Genomic DNA, 7,318 nt, shown 5'->3' on the forward strand with positions numbered 1-7,318 from the left:
CAAGGAAGCTGGTTACCAGTTGGGAAAGGAGTATAATGTCCAGAAGTGGTGAGAGCACTAAGCGTAGCCTATTGCAGCTCGACTGCGCTGCTAGCCTTTGATGCTAACTTCCGAGTTAATTCCGAGTTGCTGCATCAGACATGGGGGTAAGAACAGAGAAAAGATCCTTCAGCAGTTCAGTATGATGGTGTTTTAGTCTCCAACCAAGGGATGCATTGAATTGTGCTTGTAGATATTCTAACTGCTTATCCACATGTCTGACCACCTCTTTTTGTTGCTCCTGAAATGTATTTGTTAGTGCTTTAGTTACTTGTTCCGTATGACTGGTGATTTCTTTCCCCATTTTTTGTAGCTGCTGTTGAATCCCACAGTCAAAATTTATTTCCTCTGGAGGTGGAGATGACAGGCTGAGATCCCCCAATACTGTTGTCCGTGCCGGCAGCCTTTTGGGAAATTAAGGGATGAGCATGCTCAGCAAATTCAGTGAGGTCCATGTCCAAAAGTGAGTATGTTGTGGCAGGCCCAGGATTTCAAAGTGGTGACTCTCTTTTCATTTCACACCACAAGGATTCTGAGTTGTAAGCCATTTTTATTTTCCTTTGTTCTGTTTGTTCCAGAAATAAAGTTTGTTTTATTTAATATTTATTTAACTGTAACTTTGTCATTCAATGCTGTTTTCCATTTGGATGTCCCATTTGTCTTTTCAGTTTTATTATTTTTTTTAAATTTTAAATTTTTTTTAATCCAGGGGTGCTAGTCAGGTCTCTCTCCAGACATTTGATTTTTAGGTTTACTGCACAAATGTCACAAAGGACGCACATATAAAATGTATACCCTCGCATTGAATTATAAAACAGTTTTCTAAGAAAAACCAGCACTCAAAAGTTCAGTTCACAACAAAATTTTGTATTTCATCAACCATCAAAGAAAAGCAAATCTCAAAATAACACAATGCAATCAACTTAAAATGCACATCAAGCCAGTCCAGTTTAACTGAACTAGCAACTTAAATTCAGTCCATCACAAAGTAGGCCTACCAACATAAATTCAGTCCATCACAAAGCAGCACAGAAAAAACAAAGAAAACTGGCCAGCGCAGGAAGTTTTGTTGAACTTAAGACCGGAGACAATAGGTACTGGACGGCTGTGATTATTGTACTCAGCGGTGGTACAGAGGTGGAGTAGTTTGTGGCCGGTACAGTGAATAAATGCAATTGTTGATGACTCCAACGGTTTCAAGGGATTAACTACCTCAGTTTTACCGCTTCATCTAACAAAGAACGTGTTGCTCCGCCCAGAGCCGGTGTTCTGTCGATTTATGCTACCTATCAAGATGTGCTACTTAGAGGTTCTGCACATGCGCACGACCCACAAGCGTGGTCTGTTTCCACACCCATAAATCTGCGCAACCTTGCTGTTGGGCATGCCGTCGAGATAGTGGCTGATCATTAAAGAAAATTATTTGTCTATCAGAATACGCCAACCCTGATATCTTAAATAAAGATGGCATAATATAGTATTTTAACATGATCCCCATCTCCTTACAGTACACATGGAGTGAATAGTGGTGCAATATAAAATGATTCTGTAGTGGGAGCATTATTTGATTGGATATTAATCTATCAGAAAACACTACCCCTGAAATGATGTTATAATATAATAAAAAAACAGACAATGTCATAATACTGTGAGAGTTATAACTTTACCAGCTAAGTGACCCAGGAAAGAATATCCCTCTCAGCTCCCCAGGACAAGTACCTCGCCCTCCAGACCCATCCTTTCAGTTTGACACAAAACCCCCTAAATGGTCCGAAGTCAAGCAGGTAGTAGACAAGGAAAGGTCTGCATCAGCTCCAGGACCAAATATAGAAAAACCATCTGTAGTCACAGTCCTCTTTTAAATTAATTTAACTATCAAGATGTACAGTGGAGGACAGAGCTGTAACCTTACAACTTAATGTCGATCTTTTCTTCTGGAGACTTTCACCGTCACTTTCTGCCGCTCTCTCCCTCACATTCGCTCATCATTTGAAGAACGGGGAGAGGGAGACAGTCATGCATTGAGTGTTACTGGTGCTTACTGATAATCATTAACAAGTGTGAAATTTTAATAGCGGCGCTCATTCATTAAGCAGCGACAGTAGGTTTCAAATAATGTGCTAGAGACTGGTTTTAAGCCCCAAGATCTGTTTTTCCCATCCAAGAACCGATAAGGTGTAACTTCCCCATAGCTGAAGAATAAATCCGTTTTATATCTGTGGAACAATCCGAAAGAGACTTGTGGCAATAACACGAAAGCTGCCTGTTAGTCTTTGTAGTCGTAATACAGCGAATTATATTTGGACCGATTTGGACTAGCGACACAAAGAACTACACCACGGGAGGAAAAAAACAAACACTCTTGAGCTTTGGGGGGGCATTTCAATGAGCATTAGAGGTCGCATTACATGGATGTTGGAAAATACCCATTTAAAATGATTTAACACCTAGAATATAAACTCTAGGTAATTTTAAATGGGTAATTATTTTCCAACGTCCATGTAACGCTACCTCTAATGCTCACTGAATTCAAGACATTTTAAAGGCCTTTTTAAGACCCCGCTGAAACCCTGCAGGACCTCTACTTGACAGGTGCTGTTATCACAGCTGCTCCTTTAATCTGGAGGTCTCAGAGTGTTTCATTGTCCAAGTGACAGAAAGTGACGGTGAATCTCAGGAGAAAATTATTCTGGAAGTAAAAGCACAGTGTCTGTGTGTCAGGTATTAAAAGCTTCAGCTTCTCCAGACCAACAAAAGTCTGTTCCCAAACGGCTGGAGAAAAGAAGCAGGTTAAACATCTCCCCTTCAGACTGGAAGCTGAGCAGGAAGCTAACAGAACATCTTTTAGTTCAATTAATAGAAAGTAACGAGCAGCTGTATTTTATTCCAGCCGACCTGTCCAGCTGAGAAAAGGTGTTCAGCTCCGTCCTGAACATCCATATTTCTGTCACACATAGTGACTTATGTTAGAGAGAATGCAGGTTTGAGGCTTCACTTTTCAAACCTGGAGGTTCCTGCTTGGTGAAGACACAAAGCTGCTTCCTGGTTTCACAAATCAAAACATATTAAAATATTTCCGTGTGGTTTTGAAACGGACCAATCCAAGAACGAGACACAGATTCAGGTTGTCTTCACACAGGTGGAGGTGGGGCTACGTACCGAGGCGCTCCTGAGCCGCTCCTTTCCGGGAGCGAGGCGAGGAGGCCAGAGCCTTACGGCAGGACTTAGGAGGCTTTGTCTGGGAGTCTTCGTACTCCTGCAGGAGGAGGAAGTGATATCATCAGCTGCCGCAGTGATGTCACCCGTCAGTGTGTGAGTGCGTGCGTGTCCTCGTCACCGCTGGCCTGAACGTGCAGCAGAGCCTGAAGGATCGGGGTCTGAGTGAAGAATGGCAGATACAGACACAATCAATCAGCTATCCGTTATCAATACCTCCAGAAATGATCAGTATCTCAGTATATTGTCCTGCTTTTTTTGTCCAATCACATGTCTGCGTTTGGTACAAACAGTAACTGCAATAGTTTAAAGACCCGACCAGAATCTCGGTGACAACTTAGTTGGTTAACTTATATGTCGGCTAACATGCTAATCAGTTTAGCTAGTGGTAAGTAGGGATGAGGATCGAGACCCGGTTCCACAATTTCTCAAAAGCCGAAAATCAAAAAGGTCCGAGCTTATCAATACTACTATCGAGAGTGGTGGGTCCTATAATGTAATGTTATGTGTTGAGCATGCTGAGACGTGATGGATAAGGTAATGTTGGGACAGGGCTGGGACTGTTTATCATGAGGCTGCAGCCTCAGCTGCCCCCGCCGCGCCCAACAGTACACAGAAGCCGTTGCAATTGTTACCACCCATAGAGCGCTTGTCTGCCTGTCTGTTGAGTTCTGAGGAGCGCAGAGCGACCCCGCGGATCCAAGCTGTCTGAAAAAGCCTTTACCTATAAACCCCGTCACAACCATTGAGGGGGAAATGAATTTATAATGTGCCAAGACCTTTAACATAACAACCCCATACAAAGCAGTCTCTTCCGACTTTTTAAATATATCCATAACAGCAGCAAGGAGTAGGCTATGGTTTTTACAAAACGTATAGGCCTAAAAATTCGATGCCACTGGCTGAGATAAAAAAAAAGCAAGCAGGCTTAATCTCTACTTTTACAACAATATTCAGTCTTTTTATAAAATGTTGCTAAACCTAACGCCACTCTCTCCACATGAGTCCAAGCATCACTGGTAGCAGCAGCCAGAGTTTATTTCTATAAGTTTCAGTTGCTGTGCTGCTTCGGCAGATGCTTAAATGAATTCAATCTAGAACTGTTTGCGGTTGTTTCGCTGGTCGCACAAAGTTTACAACGGACAATGTTCTTTGCATCTTAGACTGACACAATAATGGCGGCAGCTACTTACAGCTGTGGAAAGACCTCTCTCCCTTGTTCTCCATTTAGCTAACAGCTAACAGCTGACTTAAACAACGTATGGTCCAGTGCCATGACGTTCAGTAGCGCAGAAACGCAGCGTTACTTGAAATAGTAACTGTAACAATATAACTGTTTTGGAAATAGTAATCCTTTACACTACTTTTTACTGTGAAAAGTAATGTTATTACTGCCCAACATGTTACACAACACTGATGCGCGAGAGCGACTGGGATACATACTGGCAAGTGTGGAATTGGGCATCTGAACGCAAACATCCTCGTTGCTACTCTGAAAGGAGATAAAGTGGAAACACATCAGCCTGTGGATGCTCAAATCCTCTCCATTTCACTCGGGCAGGTAAAGGTGTGTGTGAGTGAGTGCAGGGAGAAGTCCAGGCAAGTGTAAGACAGGTACATTTAGAAATAATAAAAAAATAATGGGAATCTGTGGGGATTAAAACATGCTTTCACAGGGGGTAAAATGTAACAATTTTCCAATAAAGAAATATGCTATTCCAAATAATTATGAAACATTGTTATTACAACTGAACAACAAGTAGAGTAAGATTTTGAATAAACTACACCCAAAAGCTAAGCTTGCTAAACAAGTTTAGCTAGTCTACATACAGTAATGAGCATACTTATTGGTTGTAGAGCAGTGGATAAGACACATGCCTTTGGTGTGAGAGACCTGCGTTCAATTTCAACAGTGACACATCCATCAACGTGTCCCTGAGCAAGACACTTTACTCCTAGTTGTTCCTGAGGTGTGCCACCTTTAACATATGTAGCAATTGTAAGTCGCTTTGGAGAAAAGCATGAGTTAAATGACTAAATTAAATTATACAAGTGGAATACACTCCACCTGGTTCACTTTACTGGCCCCACTGCCCTTTCAGTGCTAAGGTCTACTGACTTTGCTTTGTGTGTATGAGTCAGATGTTACAGCATTATATTGAACTAACTTACACCAAAACTTAAGAAGCAGAGATAAAACAACCAGTAATGTTGCAGCTTATCAATACCAACATTACAGTCTTTAATAATTTAGCCCTGGGGCTCATTTAATACCCATCAATAAAAGAAACATAACTGTTTGTCAAGACCACCACCTATAGCAATGTTTTTTTAACTTAACATTACTGAGACAAGACTGTCAATTTTACATTTACTCATTTGGTAGAGGCTTTTATCCAAAGCAACTTACATTGCAGGAACAACATACAACAAAGCAAGATTAATTTAAATAGCTAACATGACTGCCAAATACACTTTTGAAAGGTCTGTGAAAGTAAATCAGTATGGTAACACTACTTACTCCTAAATAAGAAGTTACTTATTCATGCGACACTAATTTGCCACGTCCTTGTAGGGATGCCTGCAAATTGTTTGGCAGGGATATCCACAGTACATCAAGCTAAAGTTAGCTTGTTTAATGTTAACGTTAGCCAACTCCTCACATGTGGACTATGACATTTTAACTGATATGGAAGATTCCAAATATTAACAAAATAACTAATAACAAAAGTACTCTTCCACGACGACAATATTAACATTACCTCTTGCCAACATGGTCTAGTTTGATATTAACAAGTAACGTTAAGTTACTTAGCTTCTCAATTTAATGGTACATTTAAGCTAGCCATCAGTCACCTTAGCGCTTCGGAATTCTGTTTAAAGAAAGCGTGTTACAGGTGTCGTGCCCAATGATGTTCGAGCTTCATACCTCAAATAATTATTGGCGCCAAATGATGGTAAAATATGAAGGGGGCGTGGCGTGAGCGAGGGCTCTAGGGATCTAGGCTGAATTCAGTGGGTAAAACATAGGGCCTTTCTCAATCTGTGTTCTTGTCTGTGCTTGTGTTTTTGTGAAACGTCATCTTTCGTGGCCCAAGTACTGTCCCAATACACAAGTTTGCATTTTGGCCAGAACGGTTAAAAATCCCAGAAAATGTTCTTGACACGGCCATTTTACCGAGGATGCATCGGCTGGTAACTTGTGTGAACTTGAAGACAGAGATATCCCAGCATTCATTTCGGCATTCAAGGGAGGGGCTGAAAGAAGCTGAGAGAGAGGCCAACAACAGAACGTTTTGTACTATTTTCGTACGTTATTTGATCACTAAATCCACTTCTGAGAAGGTTTGAGGCGAGAAATCAACTGTGTAGACGTTAAATATTGGCAGTTTTACTAAAAATGATGGCGAATCTAAAATGTGCTCAAACATTTTCGGAGTTGTGACGCTCCGCAACCGTCATCGGGGGTACCTAGCGAACCAGCCCGCGGGGGGAAGCTAACGAGCTGGCTGGCCAGATCAGCTCACAGAGCCCTCAGACACGCAGACCACTGCAGCTAACACAGCAGAGTCCAGAAACAACAGCAGAGTAAAGACCCACAGCTGTTGTTATTCTGTCATTACATTCTGAGCAATTTTGTAAGATTTTAATTTAAATCAAGAGAAATCTTGATGATGTACAGAAAATCTGGTCTTGTGAAACTTCGGAAAAAATTATCAGAAATAGGATGAAAGGGACTGTTTTTTCTTTATTATTATTAATATTAATATTATTATATTAAACATTACATTGCTAGTGTACAGTAGAGTTGTGGTCACAGTATTTGCTTTTTATTTGCTTTTATTTTATATACATTTTTTATGTATCTTGGTAAGTTAAAACCTACAATAAGCTCTCTGAGCTTTTTGTTTTGGGGATAAAGCCTTGCTGTTAATAATAATTAGAGCAATGCAGGCGCCCTCTGTGCTGGGGGTATTGCACAATACCAGCAACAATGCATCGTCTCAAACATTGCATTCTTCCAAGAACGACTAGCAAGAACGTTCTCCCCAAGAACACAAGT

At 41.0% G+C, this 7,318-nt stretch overlaps 1 long non-coding RNA gene across 1 annotated transcript; it reads left to right on the top strand.

Annotated features, from left to right (window-relative positions):
* The first annotated feature begins 39 nt into the window (after positions 1–39).
* Positions 40–639, top strand: LOC123963965. Its single transcript, XR_006823299.1, has 2 exons — positions 40–146; positions 353–639. It is a non-coding gene; the product is annotated as an uncharacterized LOC123963965 (long non-coding RNA).
* Positions 640–7,318: the final 6,679 nt, after the last annotated feature.

The sequence above is a fragment of the Micropterus dolomieu genome, linkage group LG23 (genome assembly GCF_021292245.1).
Source record: "Micropterus dolomieu isolate WLL.071019.BEF.003 ecotype Adirondacks linkage group LG23, ASM2129224v1, whole genome shotgun sequence".
In the NCBI taxonomy this organism is placed as follows: domain Eukaryota; kingdom Metazoa; phylum Chordata; class Actinopteri; order Centrarchiformes; family Centrarchidae; genus Micropterus; species Micropterus dolomieu.